General features: G+C 43.8%; 1 protein-coding gene and 1 long non-coding RNA gene across 4 annotated transcripts in view; one reads left to right on the plus strand and one right to left on the minus strand.

The window, feature by feature from the left end:
- Window positions 1-19501, minus strand: part of PAK5 (p21 (RAC1) activated kinase 5) — an 86017-nt gene that overhangs the window by 47835 nt on the left and 18681 nt on the right. The gene's annotated exons all lie outside the window — the stretch shown is intronic.
- Window positions 17360-19063, plus strand: LOC117244128. Its single transcript, XR_004496633.1, has 2 exons — window positions 17360-17508; window positions 18404-19063. It is a non-coding gene; the product is annotated as an uncharacterized LOC117244128 (long non-coding RNA).

Consider the following 19501-nt stretch of genomic DNA (forward strand, 5'->3'; position numbering starts at 1 on the left):
TAAAATGCAAACAAACAGATCTATAGATAAATGTATCCACAGCAAGTGCCTGCAAGATGAAAATCATGACTTGTTATCACTGCAGGTTCCCTACCTTTCTATCTGGTTTTACTCTGCATTGTTGTAACAGAAGGGAAAATATTTCCACAGTCTACAATAAATCACAAATGTGTAGAGTCTACCTTAAATTTTTATTCCTTCCATATTTTGTCTTTTTTTTTTTTTTTTTTACTCTGCATTATGCTGGAAAGCTGGTCTGAAAGTCAATTCTTATCCTATTACCTATTGAGTTGCTGTCAGGCCATACTCTGTTTCCACATTAAAAATGAGAACTGATCCCTTGAAGGGTTTCCAGAGCTTACTGTTTATTACCTCCTTCAGAAAGTTTACCATAAGCTCTTTATAGAGAACATGGAATGTTTATAAAGCTGTATCTGCTCAGTCCTCCTCCCTCTGGATAATCCCCAGCAATCAATAATTGCATCTGATTTTTTTTTCAGAGCTAAGCAACCTAGCCATGCAGACTTTGTGTTTTGCCAACTCCAGACAGCAGCTTGGAAATGATGGGTTTCACCTTCTCTCTAACTGGGAGATAAACAAAGACTCTTCACACCTTATCTCTGAAGCTGATATGAAAGTCTTCAGACCAGCCACAGAAAAGCAAACAAAAAGTACACTAAACTGAATGAAAGAACCCACAGGTTTTAATCTCAGTGCAAATCCAGCAAGATGAATGCTACTGTGAGGTTTTGATTGTTTTCCATCTTTTAAAAGTGAAAAATTGCAATGTTTTTTGGCTGCAGGAAGGTTTTGAGCAGCTGGAGAGGTTACTGCATCGCAGAGGGCCACCACTGCCACTTTCCAAGAGATGCTGTTGCTGCAGGAGGTGGCTCTATCCCTTCCTTCCAAGGAAGGATGAATTAGTGCATTTTGCTGGGCCCATCCATACACTGTTTTGGGGAAGAGCCTTCTCCAGGCTCTCTCCAGGATGAGAGGTTTCATCTGAAATGGTCCAAAAGGGCACTTCCAGCCTCTCAGGCAAAAAACCCAAAAACCAACAAAGAAAAGAGTTTGCCAAGTAAGTGAGCAGCCAAGATGACTCTCAGGAATCCTGCTCTGGAAAGACCATGAGAAGCTGCCACGTGACTGTGTGTATGAGCTGATTCAGCTCCCAAACTTTTAGACAATTACATTAAAAAGCCACTTGTCTCCCAGAATAAACACTTCTGCTGGAGCAACAGGGCATCATCCCTCCCCAGTCTGCACTGATTTTACAGCAGCTCTCAAGGCTGCCTCATTGGGAAAACACCATCATGACAAGGAGTCTGTGAGAGAAGGCAAGATCTTCTCCAAGTACTTTCTGATAAATCTTATTTACCACTGAGGGTGAGATGCTGAGGCTACGCAGAGGTGAAGAAGTTAGCTGTCATCTCTCAGCCATCAGCAGCTCGTGGATCCCCCAAGGCTCCCATCCTGGAATGGTGCCAGTGACCCATCAGACTCTAACCCCTCTGTTGATATTTAAATACATATATCTATATTTAAATTTAGCATATTCAGATCTGAGGTTGCAGGTTCTTCTTAAAGGCTCAGCATCAAAAATACATTATCAATTAGAAGATAGTAATTAACAGGAAAGGACACCTCTGCATGCTGACTCTGACTGCATTCACTGCTGTTTCCAGAGGCAGGGAGATTCATTAATTCATTCATTCCCCACTTCGTTACGGAATGACTCCAACAAAGCTGCTGATACAACTGGGAAATCAAAAGATGAGCCAGGAAAGTGACTGCAAAAAAATGCATTAAGGGAACATGTGTGGTTATGTCAAGTGGCGGGGCCAGAGTCAGCACTTCACATAAAGAGGGACTGCAGAGTCACTGGCTGAGAGGGAAATTAAATGTGCAGAAGGAGCTCGGATCCTAAAGGAAAGATTTTTTTACTGGAAAAAAATAGATAGTTTCTGTTCTAATGAAATATGCTGTCCTACAAAAAATCTCTCATTTAATTCTCAGAGTTTCCCTCTTGTACTTAAATAGGGAATCACATAAAAGCTATTTAAGATACAGTTAACCCCCCAAAATGTCAATTTTCTCAAGTTTTGGACATAGGACTCAATAAATACCCTGGAATTTTCTATTTCAGCCGATCTGAAAATCATGCATGCTCAAGGTGGGCATCTGAGATGACTGTTCACTTCACAAGGCAATAGGAAGGTTTCAAAGAAGTGACTTTGGGACAGTCATGAGACTCCAATTGTTTGAGACACCACAAGTGGATGACCAAAACATCATTTTACACTCCACCCCTGTAATTCATTCTCTGCACCCCTTGCACCTGCACCCTGTGCACCCACCCTGGTGTAACTGTGCCCAGCCTCAAGCTCAGCCATACTGACAACCCTGGCTTTCTAAATTATTTCTACCTTCTTCAGGATAAAAGCAAGAAGATGTCCTGAACTGCTTTTAAAATGATTATGCAAAGCAGAGTGGGCTGTATAATACCTTTTCCAATAAAACTCCCTTTTAGTACTCTGACAGCAATCAGCTGTGTTATTATATCTATTCTTTCTCCTTGTATCACTCAGGCTGCATGTTTTAAATGGAAATAACATCATCTTGTCCCCCCCCCCGTTTCTTACTTGTGGCGTGTCCTTGCAAGTAACCAACGCTCAGGATGCCAAAAGCTGAAGGCTCAGCTCGCCCACGTAAGAGATGTGATATGAATAAATCAGTGCAAAGTCCATGTGAGCTCCTTCTCTCTCACTAACAGGGGCTCAGGCTGGAAAAGCTGGATCTGCACTGGAGCTGCCATGCAGCCTTTAACTACCCATGGTACCATTTTAAAACATCAGTTCACTTAAGATAGAGATTCATTTTTTTGAATACCAAATATGCAGCTGGGTATCTCTACAGAGAAATGAAAAAACACGTGTATATGTACTAGGGTGGCGTGACACTTCTTTTACAGGGTTTGACTTACTGAAAAGGAGTTTGAAAACTCAAAGGAAATTACAGAATTCTAAGAGCTTTATCAGAAGTGTCACTTTCAGCCTGGTTAGGGCAAATCTCAATCCTGAGCACTGGATCACAAATTACACCCAGAGCACAGCTGGGTACTCGTCACTGTGCATTTTGTACCTCCCCAAAACTCATCTTCATAGCTCATCTCTCTTTTCCCCACTTCAGAGCTGTGTCACCTCAGTCTTGGGCTTTCTGGAGCATCATTTGGGTCCTGATGCAATTGTTGTTGGCTCCAGGGGGAGAACTCTGACCCAGGAAATAGCCGTTTTTTTCTGTTCCCTTCTACTGAAAATAGGAAGAATTGGAAAATAATCCTGTGTGGTGGCAGCACATCCAAGAGCAGGGGAGGGGGAACATAGCTGACTTTAAGGAAGCCCGTTTCCTTCTCCCTTCCTTTGCAACAGAGGCAAGAGGAGATGTCAATTCCCTCCCTTCTCCTTTGCTGCCACTATCTCCCATTTCCCAATGGAAACCAAAGTTCCCCTTCATCAATATTTTCTAAGCCATGATTTTCTAAAGCTGGAAAAAGACTGAGCTTCACATTATCTGGTCTGAATCCAGCAAGGCTTATGCTGATCAGAAAAGGAATCAAAGTTTCCGACTTGGAAAACCTCTGAGCCAATATTTGTAAATAAAGTCTAATTTAATTACCAATACATGTATTTTTCAGCTGTCCAACTCTGAGAGAGCACAATCCCACTGGGATGAAGCAATCACACTGTTTAACATGCAAAATCACTGCTCGCCTACCAGCTTATTAATAGGTAGTTTTCTAATTCAGAGGAAAAGGCAAAGAAGAAGGACAATAATCTGAACACAAGCATCTGAAATGCTCCACTGAGCTCTGCTCCAGCAAACATAAGAAAATACTTTTTTCTCTTTTTCCCCCCTCCAATGACAGCTTTCAGTGCCGCTGGCATCCATCACATGTGCAGAGGCAAATGCTTCCACACTTGGTAATAATCAGAGCAAGGGAATTATGGACTGGGAGGAGGAACTGCAGGTTTTTTTCTCTTGGCTAAAGCATGCTTCAATCTGAAAAGCTCAAAGGGAACTCAGTAGTAGCTTCCTTCTCCATTTCCACTTTCCAAGCAGAGCCAGGACTCCCTGCAGATCTTCCACACCACCTGTTTTTCCTGGACTCTCGGTTTTGCCATGCTTCTGTTCCATGTGCTGAGCTGGGGCTGGCTCCCAAAGGACTAATTCCATCAGCTATTGCCTGTCCTTCCCACAACACTCCTTCCTTACCTACTTATGTAAAATAACCTTCAAAACTTCATCTCAAACCCATCTTCACTGCCAACTCTATCCCCACCTACACTGTCACCTCAGGTTACCATAAAAAATTTATCCTCTTTTCTCTTTTTGACTCACAATGTTTGCTGCAAAATAATACAAGACCTAAGAACTGTCCTCAACAGAAAGCTTCTCAAGGGAGCAGATAAAAAGGATTTTCCTTAATGTAATCATGAACTGAAATCAATAAATACACAGCAAGGCAGTACAGAGGCAAACTTGGGCACTGGAAAGATTACATAGGAAATCTATATAAACTATGGTTACAAGAACAGAATAAAGAGCAAATACAAACGTGAAAGACACAACCAGAATAGAATATTAATAAATTATTAACATGGCAGGTTTTAGGACAAGTGTTACACATTCTGGATCTCTATAAAATCAGCTTTCAAAAGTCTAAGACATTAAGGCTTAATCAGACTACATTGTTTTACAGATGAGATATCACCAGTCAGTTAAATTGCAGGAATGAAAGTGGGGGTTTAATTCAAGCTTCTCCAGGGAGGAGATTTGTTTGAAAGAGGTCAATTAAGCCTTCCACTCCAGTTAATCCCTTCTGTTTATTTTAAAAAATCTGGAATAAGGAAAAAAAATTACAATAGGCCAGCAAAGCAAAATTTTCCTATAGATGCATCAAAACAAAAACCTGCAGGTCATCTTGCTTTCAGCTGGGAGAAACACAGGCAGAAATTGCAATCAGTCTGCATTTCATATGGATGCATCACGTGGAGATGATTCAGACCGAATTATTCTCCAAATTAGCTTTATGAAACACTCTCCTCCAAGGAAGGCAGCAGTGCTTGAACTAGTTTTGGTAGAAGTTCATATTTTAACTTACAAGTCTTGTTTGGAATGAGTCTCTGTGGGGAAGAACAGAGGGCAGAAGAGAGTGGACCCTCAAAGAAACAATTTGCATTATTTTGCATTTTCCTTCAGAAGTCAGCAGCTGCCCCCAGCCCCTTTTCCCCACAGCCTTCAAGCTGTTAATGGCACTATTTACATATATTTCCCTTAAGCTTCTGAGTCACCACTGGTCATTTAGGTCAATATGCTTGTTTCTTCTGCTTTTCTGAATATTGATGGGTTTCAATCTTTTTTCCCCTCTTTCTTTGGTCCTACTGTAACTCCTTTCTGAGCTTCCCACAGCAAAGCAGCAAATGCCAGGCAAGCCCCACACTGTGCTGCCCATCTGCTTCCCGCTGCCACCTTCCTCCCTGCCCCGTGATCCATCCGCTCTGCGGCGCGCCTGATCTTTGTGGAAAGGCCTTCTGTATGTTAAACACTACCCATCCTGCTGAATCAGAAATCAGGAAAAGCAGAATTATCCCCTCCCAGAGCCAGCACTGTAGAGCTTTTTTCCAGTGCTTTACCAGCACCAAGCTCTTTTTCACTGGGCAGGTGAGGAGCCACCACTGCACTGTGACATCCCCCAACCATCAAAAGCATCAATTTCCATTTCCTTGCCGAGATATCAAAGGCATGGAAGGGCGCTCCCAGCACTGAAGGAAAAGCCCTGGTGAATTTTATAAGGATGCAAGGAACAGACAGTCCCTACAGGGAAACCAACACAGGCCAACAGGGTTGGAGGGGAGAGGGGCCTGAAGTGGGAAATGCAGGAGCGGTGAGGGGAGAGCAGGTGGCAAAAACACAGGAATCATGTTGGGTTTCTCTGGGAAGACAAGAGCAGCACAGAAAAATCAATGTGAGTGGCTGCTAGTGAAGGGGAGGCTGAGCCAGAGGGGACAGATGCAATAGAAAACTGAGCAAGGGAGGAGAGGAGGAGAGGCCAGGTGAGAGAAGAAGTTGAATCAGTCGAGTAGCTTTGACTTGATTCAGGATGGAAGAGGAAAGGCAGCCCTGCAGCTCTTAAAGGGCAGGGAGGAGGATCTGATCAGCCATGAGGTGAAGTGACAGTAGCACAATTACTGTGGCAGCTGCTGTGGGTCTGCTCTCCTGGGTCTGCCTTCTGTACTTCTCCCAGCACCCTGATCACTCAGAAGTGAGTTAATTAGACACAGACCCATCAACTCCCTTCACAAATTCATACAACTCCTTTGAGCTCAGCTCTTTACCACTCTCTCTTTTCTTGTGCAAGCAAGACTTTATGAGATCAGTAAGACCCCACCTCCATCCATGGCCTCAGGAATATCTCATTTATGCAGGAGCCATTAAAGAGGTTCACTTTCTGGAAAAGAACTTCCACCCCATTGGAGTACATGTGCTTTGTCCCATGCTCTGCCTTCCTTTAAAAGGAAAAATCTGCTTTCACAGCTGCCTCCATGGAAACAGCAACTCTGTGGTGCTGGCAATGCTCCAGGCTCAATGGGCTTGGTTCAAACGTGGAAATCTGTATTTCTTGATTGCAGAGTGCCAGAACCCCAAAGCCCAGCCAGGTCTCCTCTGGGCTGTTGGACAGCACCAGTGAAGTTCCTGTGGGTCAGACCTCACATGTGGCAATATCAGTGTGTGCCTCCCGCTAGGGAATGCTTAGGAGAGAGGAGGAGTAGGCAACGCTTTTGACTCACATCATTACCTCTGGCAGTGCTGATGTGGATCCTGGACTATTGAAGTAGCTCATGGAGATGGAGGTAAGTGCTCAGCTTCCCTCCTGTAATGAGCTTTGAGACCAAACACCCAGCAAATGTAAATTAAAACAAATTTCCTTCAATTCCCATTTTGAAAAACTTGCTTCCCCTTGTGTTCTGCTGGACAGGCCCCCCCATAGCCTGGTGCATCCCCCAGCAGGGTCACTGCTGGTGGAAACCACAGCAACATCCACTGCACTCCTGGGCTCCCAAGGAGGATAAATTACTCCTTTGGCCCCTTGAATCCCCTAATCTGAAGCTTTCAGACTATAAGAGAGGATGCACAGCAGCTGCACAACCAAAGCGCAGGTAGAGAAGAGAGGATTTGCCCTCTGGCTTGGGAAAATTGGTCCCTATGTAATAAAACACATAGCTCTTCTATAATCATTCATTCAGCTCCATAAATCCCAGGACATCAATCAGGCTGTCAGGAAGAGCAGCTGTGAAAGAATCTCTGCAGAAGGAAAAACCCCAAACCTCTGTGACCACCTCAAGCACCAGGGCCCGTGGCTGGGGAGATGTGCCGGGGGCAGTCCCAGCGCTCCACGGGCTCCACATCCCTTTGCTGCCTCTGACTTCAAAGGAGCTGTTCAGTGATAACTCTATAAATACCAGCAGAACGGGGCTCAGGGGCAGCTTGTGGTATTAGGAAAATGCAAAATTCAACAATCCCTAATTGCCCTCCAGTCAACGGTACCTGTTTAAATTACTGTTATTATGGCAGAGACATTGAAATTGCTAACATAAAAACAACTGAGGGTTGCAGATGCTGTAGCTTTCCACCAGCAAACATTTTACTTGCTGCTCAATATTTTCCTTCTCAATACGGGAACAATGCCCATGGTGGCCAATACCCAATGATCAGGGGATTTGCAGGAGGGTGCCCTGCAAGCAAGGATAGACCTGGTGGAAGAGGAAAAACTCATTGACAAAAGTCCCTGGGAGCTCATGAAGGAAGGGCTAAGAAGGGAATTCACCCATTCTGTTAGGAATGATTAAAAACAGTTACAGAAAAGATGTGAAGAGGGACCAAAAGAAACCATGTGTCAGATGAAAACTGAAATATGTCTTTTTAACAGAAAGTATAAAAGCATATTTGTCAAAAATAAGGTTTTGGAGAACATGAAAAACAGCTGGGGCGGAAGAAGCAGGCCCAGATCTTTGCCAGGTCCTATTCAAGGCAGGGATTTAACAGAGTATCTTTAGGAGTCTCCTCGCCATGACCTCTAAACACTCCTGTATCAGCCCCACAGTGCCTCCTCCAAACATTGAAATGTGCACACAGACCTGGGCCAAGACAACTCAGGTTTTTCTTTCTTTCTCTGTCCATTCTGCCGAAGTTTGTTGCTCAGAATCCCAGCCCTAGGAACGGTGTTGAATGCCTCCCTGCTGCCCAAACCAGCAGAAAGAGGAGGTATCTCCAGCAGGACCACAGCCAATGGACCCTAAGGTGTTCAACAGGAGGTTTGGGACCCATCCCCATCCCATCCGACCCTGTGCAGGCTATCAGGAGCCCTCTGTATTCTGCAGGATGAGGCCCCATGGATTACTCCTGGCATCCTGCCTCGGGGAGTTATGCAGATGATTCAGTCCCATCAGCAGCAATAAATTCAATGAGCAATGGTATTTCCACACACAGGGAAAAACTCTGAACGCGTGGTAAAAACGCCACTTGTGCAGACAGGGAAAAGATCTTGAGTCGACACAATGCTTTACACATCACTGAAGCTCAAGTAACTGCAAAATCTGGCCCAGAATACCTTTTATTTGGTTATGTGCTGGTACTGCAGAGGATTTTTTAAAATGCATTTCTAAACCAGACATCTTAACACCACCGACCCTGGCTCCACTTAAGGAATTATGCTGATTTAACTCTTCTGAGGGGCTTTTTCTGAATTTCATTTAATGGATGCCAAAGAGCCAAACTCATCCCAGTTATTACAAAGACTGCAGGTTCTGCTCCCAGGGAAGAGCTGCATCTGCTGCACATCTCATGCAGTCCTAGCCCGGAGGACTCGCTGCCTACGTGGGAAAGGCAGAGCAGGGAAACACTGAGCGGCACAAACCCCACTCAGCTGCAGGGTGAAGTGATTTGTCCACAGCGCCCCAGGAGCCTGGGCTTGATTTCAGACCTTTGAGACCCCTCCCCTCCTCACGTGAGCATTTCCACAGGAGATCACGAGCCCACAGGTGGAGGCACAAATCATGTCTGATGCTGAGGGGGGCTTTAGCCCTGATCCTACACACATACAGGCATAACTTTATTCCAGCTGTTTGATCTTACAAGGGTTAAGGAAGCCATTCCTGTGCTCAAAGCAAATCAAGTAGCAAAGTTTGCAGGAGCAAGGTCTGGTGTTCCTCCCTGAGGCAAAAAGTTGCTTATTTTGTTATTGGTTTTCTTGGAAAAGTAATCATTTCTGCTGGAGCCTCCCTCTGCTGCAGGTTCTAACTACTTTGAACCTTTTCAAAATGCCACCGCTAGAGGCACTTTATAAAGCACCAATAAAATTAATATTAAAAATGACTTTGCGCATAATTCATGGCCTCGAGAAACCATTTCTTATTCGGCTGGCAAACCAGCCAGTCATGCATTTTACATTGCTTTCTCATTTCCCTAGCTGTGATGCACTGCTTTAGGAGCAGCAGAGCTGTGCTGCACGTGTCAGTCAGACAACACACAGGAGACAGCCCAGTGCCAACATCAATCCAGCGGGATCACCTGCGATGGGATGCAGCCGTTTGCTATCTCACATCGAGGGCAGATCAGGGACTTACAACAGATTTACAATCAGGCTGAGCCACCTCAGGGACAACATCTGTAGTATCTGTCCAGGTACAAAATGTTCTACTTAATCTTCCTATTTGTTTCCTTTGGATACACTAGCCTGAGAATTTATGGCAGCAATGTTTGAAAAGTAGTGAATTTTATGCAAGTATTAGAGAAAACCCCTGGGAAACATTTAGCAGAATAAACTCAAAAAGTGGTACCAGAAACATAACTGAGAAAGCTTGTGCTATATACAGCTGTGGTATGAGCATTCACTTAAAGCAATTAAATTAAAGAGTTGAAATATCTCATAAGAGCTGTCTACAGTATGCCACAGAGGAAGATACATAAATCAAACAAAAAAACACAGATGAACATCTAAGTCTCATAACTGTTCAATTCTTTCAAAATTACTCCAGGTCAACATTATATTTTATACCAAATTAAATATGTTCAATTTGATATTTATTAACAGTCAGCTCTGAAACCCCTGGTTAAAATAAGATGGACTGTAATTTAAAAATATTGGTTCAGACAGGCCATAGTACCTAATTTGTGATTTATACCACACTTGTGGACAAGATCTCATACAGGGATATAAAGAAATAAATCTCATATTTATTCATATATTTATTTATTCATATATATAAAGAAATATATCTCATACAGAGATATAAAGAAACTCCTGAAATCTTGAAGCTTGAAGGCTATTCTTAAAGACAGGGAAAAAGAAAAAAAAAAATAAAAAATTAATTTTACTTAGAAGTTGTTAATAGGGCAAAGCACTGCCCAGCATCTCCACCACCTCAAACTTGAACATCAGGCCTTATCAACATTCCCCTGAAGAAACCAATAAGCTCTACCCCTCCTACTCAGCTTTAAAAAGTCTAGCCAATTCTCCTAATGTAGGTTACACCAGAAAGGGAATATTGTAATTCTTTCTCAAGAGATTTGAAGAATAGAAACACAGAGTGGTTTAATTAATGTTAAATAATCAAATTCAACTTCATATAATTAAATTTAATCACCTATCAGAGTTAATAGGCCAAAAATAACAAATGGCATGAGAAGAATGAGAAATCCAGTGCAAAAGGTCCCAGAGCCAATAACATGGTTATTAAAGTACTGAAGTTTGGCATATGTGCCAATAGGAAAATGGAGTATTGAAGGCTCACACCCTTCTGAGCAAAAGGCTACCAGTACAGCAGAAAAAGCAAGACAGTGGAAATTCAAGCCTCAAAGACTTTCCAAGCAGAGAAACATCTAACTTTGGAAATTTTTGGTTTTTACTTAATTTTATGAAGACTGAAGGTTGAAAACAAGATTACTGCAGCAAGGAAGGAAACACTTTGGGAGCCAAGGATACAATGTGATGTGCACATAACAAAAGGCAAAAGTGATGATAAAGATTTTGCTGGAGTCATGCAACATATCCCTGATGGCTACTGCAATGAAAGGTCATCATAAAGAGGTTGGTAGAACATATCAGAGAAGGACATGTAGGGAACATCAACTCTTAGCTCGAAGATCCCAAAAGATACAAGAGACTAAAAAGAAAAGAGAAAAAGAATGGAGGCACTTGACAGTTTTGCCTGCTGACTTCTTGCTGATGTTACATGACATTTCTTTTAGGGTATTTTAATTTTTCTTGAGTAGAGCAGTGATTTAAATTGCCAGAAAGTATTGTTTACATTAGGTTCAGAGCCATGTCCTAGAAATTAGAAACAAAATGTGATAGTCCTTTTTATTAAAGGTTAATTTGTCTTCTTTTCTACACTACTTTTACAGTTATACACTGACATCAGACAACCTTTGTCATGTCAAACACTGGCTTGAAACAGAAGCAGAGCTTATTCCCACTTAAAGGGTAAGATGTGTATAAACTTCAAACTTAAGACAAAAGAAATAAAAAGCTATTTGAGATTAGCAAATAACCATTTCCAATTCCACCTTCCGGTCTCAAATGCAATCGTTTTTGGAAGAGGAACAGATTCAGCACCCTCAGCAGCCCGCAGCACATCCTCCTCCTCCTCTAAATAAGCAGCGAGAGCCCGAGCTGCAGTGGGATGGATGCTCCTGTGGATGCAGCTGCCGGCAGCTCCCGATTCCCCCTCGCCAGGGCACATTTAATCCCCAGCGAGCTCCGGCGGCACAGCCGCTTCCCTCCCTCCCTCCCTGCGGCCGCTGCCTGACAGATGCACAGCGGGGGAAACCGAGCCTCCTGCGATTATCTCCTGCTCCCCGGGAAGGATTTAGTTCATTGGGGCTGCTGCTGAGAGCGCTCGGTTTTACACGGGCTCCGTGCCCATGAGATACGAGCTGGGGCTGTTTGTTTTGAGCTCGGGTCAGGGGAGACCGCGGGGAATCCTCCACGTGTCCTCCGGAAAAAGGCGCAAAGGCTGAAGGAGCTCCCAGGTTCGGATGGTGACAAGATCGAGTTTAGCTGTCAAACGTCCTCATCTACCCCCAGGAGGAGACTCCGCGGGGGGATTCTTTTATCGCTGTATTGTCAGTCTTGAAATTACAACTACTGACTCTCACTCGGCCATCAGAAGCACACAGTACATCATCCCACGTGCCCACAAATACAGAAATATACCTGTACATGCACGCAACTGTACATACATATACTGACACTCATGCATGACTAGATGCAGCTTTAATCGGTTTTCCTGAGCCTGACCCTGTGGCTTGGCTTCATTCAACATTTTCACCTGTGTCACCAGTGTAGAAAGCCATTGTGAAACCCCAAAATCAGAGATTCCCCATCACTTCATTTCAAGACGCAATCTTAAAAAAAAAACCCAAAAAAGCCAAATTATCATGAGCCTCGTGATCTCCCCGGACGCTTAGAGTGCAAAAATGAAAATGCAAGTCTTGCTCTGTTCCTCCCTAATAATGCCAAATTTTGTAACTCTGCAAAAGAGCCCCTTTTCTGTGGTGACATCCCCTCCACCACAGGCAGATATTTACAGCCAAACCAGCTCTCACATGGCTGAGCCCCACAGAAACAGGAATGGGGGAGCCCTGTGAGCCCCAGCACTGCCAAGGCACCTCTGCAGGAGGAGCTGCTCCTGCAGTGGCTCTGCAAAACCAACAATTCCTTGGGTGCCTGCAATCCCCTGCCCTGGAATTCACATCTGATCAACCAAGAGCTGACACACAAGTGCTTTCTTTCAGTTTCACCACTTTATCTAGCTCCAAAAAAAACCTCGCCTTACTACCATCAACACCTTCTGCTGATAAATTTGGCTGATCTGGGCCCACGGGTTCAAAAGTTCTCCAAGGGAGGGATGAGGATATAAACAGAGCATGAGCACTTAAGCCTCCTTAGGAAGTCAGGCTAAAAAGAGATTTGACTTTCTAAAGTGCCATGATACAGTCTAGTAAGATAGTTTCAAGCCATGGGTGCAGGGCAAGTAAGGGGATCACTACTTCTGTCTGAGCAGCAGTGAATGAACCCTTTGTACTACATTACTTGCAGTTTGCAGGAGAGGACAAATTCATTTCAAGGTGTGGGGAAAGGTGTCAGGCTAGGTTGGGGGGATCTCCACAACTCTGAATCAGGTTTAAACAGACTGGATCAAAAGGCTGAGGACATCTGTGTGAGGTTTAACAAGGCCAAGTGCCAGGTCCTGCACCTGGGTCACAACAACCCCAGTGCAGCATGATGGGCTGGGGAAGAATGGCTTGAGAGCTGCTCAGCACAGAGGGACCTGGGGGTGCTGCCTGACAGGCAGCTGGATATGAGCCCAGATGGCCAAGAAGGCCAAAGGAATCTTGGCCTGTCTCAAGAACAGTGTGTCCAGCAGGACTGGGAAGTGACTGTCTCCCTGTACTCAATGCTGGGAGATCGCATTTTGAATGCTATGCCCAGTTTTGGGTCCCTCATTCCAAAAGGGACATTGAAGTGTTGGAGTGAGTGCAGAGAAAGGAAACACTACAGAAGGGTCTAGAGAATGTGTCCTGTGTTGAGGGGTCAAGGTAACTGGGGTTGTTTAGTCTGGGGAAGAGGATGCTCAGGGAGGCCTCACTGTTCTCTACAGCTACCTGAACAGAGGCTGTAGTGAGCTGGACATCGATCTCTCCTGCCATGTCTGAAAAGAAAGGATGAGAAGAAATGGCCTTAAACTGCACCAGGGGAGATTCAGATGAGACATCAGGAAAAATGTTTTCCCTAGAACAGTGGTCAGGCATTAGAAGAAGTTGCCCAGAGATGTGGTAGTCTGTGGAAGTGTTCAAGAAGTGTCTGGATATGCCTGGTGGTTTAGGGCTGCATAGGGTGGTGCTAGGTGGATGTTTGGACCAGCTGGGTGATCTTAAAGGTCTCTTCCAAACTTGATGATACTGTGAAGCAAGAAAATGGTGGAAAAAGTATTAGAGAAATTTAAAAGGCAATTCCATAGCCAAGCAGTTCTTATGGACTGCTAGAAGGCCCCAGCATCCTCAACATGCTGGGGATGCCAAAATTCCAGATTTCTGTACTAAAGAGGAACATGCTTTGTTACCCTACCAGCATCATACATTCTTTCAACACTGGAGACCTATTGATTTAGCAGCACCAGAGAGATTTTAAAATACAGAATAATAGAGTCAAGATCTGAGAAATCCATGTGCTGATGCACATTGTTTACCCCGGTTCACATGCACATGGGCAGCAATGCCCTTTCCATCAGGCCTGGGATCAGGTGCACTGGGAGAGCTCCCTCTCTCCAGCAGGGCTGGGTGTTCTCAGCTTCAGCAGGAGCCTGGGAGATGGCTCTCCCCTCTCCTCTTCCACACAGCACGGAGGGGAGGACATGAGAGCCATGGAGTTAAGTGAAGATAAACAGAGGATCCTGCTGGAGACCAAAGCTTTGGTGCCCCAAAGGTGGTGACTGATGAACCTTGGGTGGGTATTCCTCAAAGTCTTCAACGCTTTCCTGGATAGTTGAAATAGGCAATAAACTCCAAATTTCCACTGGGAAGATGAAGACCACTGCAATATTCGATGGCATTACCCAGTCCCCACCTGTACTCGACATCCATGCTGGCACCAGGATGCAGCACCACTGGCATCTCAACTCCCTCCTCCTTCTGCTCTTATTTTGTTTATAAAAACAAGTTTGCACTCCCTGCTGTTTTTGTACTGTGCTATGACTCCTTCCCTCACAGTTATTCATATAATTACAGTCACCCCAAGATTATGTTAATGGTTTGAGTGCTGCATTTGAACACAGGGAAAACAAACCAGAAGCTGGGCACAGAGCATTGTCTGTTCTCCCCAAATTAGAGAACAATTCTCTACAATTATGATGTCCCCATCCCTGTTGTAATTAACACAGTGCAGTCAAAACCAGTTAATACAAAGGGTGTTAAAAAGGTCTAATTTGTCTAAATAAGAGTCTTTTAGTGAAAAAATTACATATTGCCCCTAGGAAACAAGACAACACAGGGGAAGTTGATATAAAAACATTTTCTGAAGACTTTAGATGTTACCAGCCTCAGTTCAGCCCCAGTGTAAGCTCCCAAGTGGAGACTGAGGATGGGTCTATACATCCACAAATAATGTTGCACTCCAGCTCCACCTGTGCTTCTACCTGTCTCCCTTGCACTCCTATGGAAACAGAAATTTTTTCTTGTGAAATACTGACAGAAACAATGCAAATTTTGCAAAAACTTTGGAATTTTTCTCTGGGGAAAAAAATCAAAACAAACCAAGGTAAAACCAATCCAAACCAAAGATGTTCAGCTGGGAAAAAGTCTGGTAGGTGCCAGGAAAAGTGACTGCTCTTATGGAGTGCTGTGTGTCCAAAGCCTGCCAAGGAAGAGACAGCGAAGCAGCATTTTCAGAATTTTCCATTTCTGGGGAAAGCTGGATTTCAAGCAAGTCCCTTTTTCTTGTAGGAGCATACTTAAAATGGGGCTAACATTTCCAGTGCTTCCCATTAAGGAAAGCATAAGATCATCCCAATGGAATTGATTTTTTTATCAGCCAAGTCAGTGAAGCCATAATTATCGCAGCCCTCCTGGGCTGATAGCTACCAGCCATTTATAGGGCAGCAAGGAGATAAAAACAGCATTTACACATACATATAATCACTTTATTTCTCTATTAAATATTCATTTCCACAGGATTTACAGAGTCCCTGTGCAGCAGCCACCACCCAGCACCTGCTGTGCCGCTGGCAGCTCCCGCATGGACGCCTTGGGCTTCACCCAGCATTTAACACTCCTCCTGCTTCTGCATGCCTGAGCTTCCAAAAATACTTATTTTATAATTATTATCATCCTAGTTTTCTTATTCTACCTGCACACTGAACCCACCAGTGCCACTATTTTGGGTTTCTTTATCCTGAATATCAAAAAGCTTTAACACTACTCAGGCTGTTTCTCAGCTTGTCTTGCTCTTGGCCCCATATTTTTTGGCTGCTGCCTTTCCAAGACCTCTCAGGATCAGTGACAAATGCCTAAAAGCCAATTGCCACTTACTGTAATTACCACATTTGTGCTTTTATGGAGAATACAGGGTATGATATCACATCCTCACCAGTGGGAAAACCCCTTTAATTTCTAGGATGCCACCAGATATCTTACCAGATGATATCTCAGAAATCACATTTCCCCCCCAAATTGCTCCAATCCTTTCTTGTTTTTCATAGAACAAATACAGACTTGCAGCTTTGGCCTAAATTAACTAAGTGGGATTTATACACAAGCTCAAGAACAAACACTGATTTGCAGAATGTTGCTAATCCAAACAAGGGACATTATTCTCATTATAACAACAAGCTTCTCCAAAGCATAGAGTCAAAGCAGCCCTCACCCCAGCATTTTGCAGCAGCTGGCTTTGCAGGGATAAATACAGCCTTGTGGGCAGTTCCATCTGCTGCCCCACCAGAAATGGCAACACTGGGAAAAAAAAACCCATGAAAACTCCCTAAATCTATGTTTTACTCCAGAGATGACACATTCAGCTTCCCAGCTGGCTTCTAAGTCACTCAGCCTTCAAGATTTATGTGAAACTACATAAAAATACTTTTTTGCCATTAGCTGGAGGGGGAGAGGGGACAAGACAGCAAAAGAAAGAGCATCTGCTCTGAGACTATTGAGAAGCTCAGAGTTTACTGCAAAGGGCTGGAAAGAAAGCTAACCAGGTTATACACAGAATATCCTGACAGCCTGAGAACAGTGTTTTACTCCAAAAGTCTCCTTCTCTGAAACCAGGCACTGGACATGCAGTAGCTCAACACAAATACCCGAGCCCCTGGTTAGGAGGTGGCTTCAGATGAACTCAAGCAACATCTGCAAATTGGTTTTGCACCACTGACTGACAAAGCCTGTGAGGGCACCAATCTCAGACTTCCACAGCTCCCATGGGACTGAAGCACCCCACAGTTTTTACATATGACATCCTCTGATGCACAATAAGCCCTTTTCTCCCCCCTTCCCAAAACCAGGAAAATAACCAGAAATGAGATTTTGAAGGAAAAATGTCATGTTTCTAGGATGTAGTGAAATTAAAACAAAACCAACTGCAAAACCTCTACATACATGCCTGGGGTTCCCTGGAAAAGTCGCTTTTGATTTCAACAGTTTTGGGGCAAGGTGCAGCCTGTGCAAACAGAACTTTCTGCAAACAGGCTAAAAGCAGTGGTTAAAGGTGAATCTTGCTGAGCTCTGCCCTCTGTGGTTGCAGCTTGGTTGCAAAGCATGAAAATATGCACATTAAATGCCTCAAATGTTAAGATAAGCAAATACTTATTTGCCACAACTCTGAAGTTACTGCCAAAACCTCTGAAGATGGCTCTGCTGAAAGGATGAAATCCCTCTACAGATCCTGGAACAACTCAGGTCAGTTTTCTACAGCTGCTGCCCTTTTCCTATGAAAGCATAAATTCTCCCTTAATTGAATTTGACAATTGAAAAGTAAAGAGATTTAAAATAACAAATGGTTCCCCTGCTCTCCCTGCAGCAAGGTTAGAGACACTTAATTGAACTTTAGCTTAGCTGCCAAGCCAGAAAACCAACAAATAAGAAAGCAGAGGGAATACCTGTATTTATTAAGTTCGTAACTCATCTTTCTCCAGCAACAGCTCTGCACTGTCAAACTTTTTTCCTCTTTTAATTGCAAAAAAATCAAGGAAAACACAAAACTACTTGGCACCACAAAGAGTGTGGAGGCACCTACAAAACTGGCCACAAAGAGGCAGCAACAAAATGCCTCTGTAAAAATATCCAGGAGACCAGAGCACAACCTCCCTGTGTGACAGGGGATTTTCCACTTGGGCCATGTCCATATAAACTGGAAATGCAACACATCCAAGCCAGGAGGCAACTTCACTCCCACATGTCACAGCTGATGGGATGGATCCTGAAACAGCTTTGGGGTCAACCTCGGCATGACAATGTTAAAACCTGAAAAGGATGGAGTAAAAATTACTGATGGGAGAAAAGTGTCTTTTAATGAGAAATATGGAGTTCAATCTGTTCAGCTTGTCTGAGAGGTAACTTGATTATAAGCGTAAAACCTCTTCACAAAGGAAAACACAGCGCCAGAAAAAGGCTTTGTTATCTCTGCAGTAACAAATACAAAAAATCACTGGCTGGAAGCTGAAGACAGGAAAAAGCCAACAAGGAAAGTATTTTTATAGCATGAATCATTAAACTCTCAAACAAGCTATGAAATAGAGCAGAAAACACTTAAATTCTTGGAGATCCCATGTGAAGCCTGGATCTCTTCCTGCAGAAGGAAGTGCAGTCAGGCACAGCGTGCCCTGTGCTGAGAGGAGCAGGTGGGAACAGAGCAGCTCCCAGAACACCGGTGTGAGGACAAGGATGACTCAAGAGTCCCTTCTGGCTCCACTTTCTGAATCACTGCGGAGCGACCAACCCAGCATCGCACGTGGACATGGAGCAGCCCTTATGGCCTGCAACTTGCTCAGCCACAAGGAAATGGAGAAATTCTTCCTTTTGAAAGCCAGTTTTCCAAGAGATTTGGAAATATGGGTACCACCATGATATTCTGATTTTATATGAGACTTTTAATGCAGCTGAAATGATCAGAGATAATAAAGGAGAGTGTGCAGACCCAGGTACCCTCACAAACCTCACACTTGTTGGCTCGCTCAGGCTTTCATCAAGGCAATGCTAAGGGCAGTTGATTGCAGCAATTTCCCTTCTTTGCTTTCCCACTTGCAAAGTAATTGCTGAGGGATATTAAAATACATAAGGGAAGAAACATTTGGGCTGAAGTTTTTATCCTCCAAAAATCAGACGATGTTTTCCCAGACAGCATCAAAAAGAGCATCTCTTAAGCTACTTATTAATGTTTAAACATGTTTATTTCAAGTGATAGCAGTGCTCTTTGATAAGTAATGATCCAGGTAAAATAAAAATAGCTAACAAAGGAAAACAAGATTGTTTGGCTGATCTTCTGTCAAGCTGCTCTCAGAAGTCCGGCAATTAAAGGGGAACACATCCTTGCTGGAAAAGCTCAGTGAAGCACAAGAAATGACAGTTTTGACTTAAGAAATCCTTGGAGCTCTGTCCTCCCCCGGCCTTGGCACACCTATTGCTTGGTAATTTGGGCAGCAGGTTTGCCACCAACGCCTGGCTGTGAAGGAACAGTGATCCAATGAGCCATTCTTGGGAACAGCAGGGCCACACTTTGTGCTCAGCTCCAGCACTGCAGCACCAGGATCTATGTTTAGAGACTCCCTTTAAGAGCTCATTTTGCAAAATACTTGCTCATTATCACCAACTAACCAGTGATTAAATAATCATATACTTTCATCTCAGAGCCAAGACGGCTTCCTTTGCCTGGTCTCTGAATTAAAGGGAGGTA

Source organism: Parus major, chromosome 3, assembly GCF_001522545.3.
Source record: "Parus major isolate Abel chromosome 3, Parus_major1.1, whole genome shotgun sequence".
NCBI classification, from domain to species: Eukaryota; Metazoa; Chordata; class Aves; order Passeriformes; family Paridae; genus Parus; species Parus major.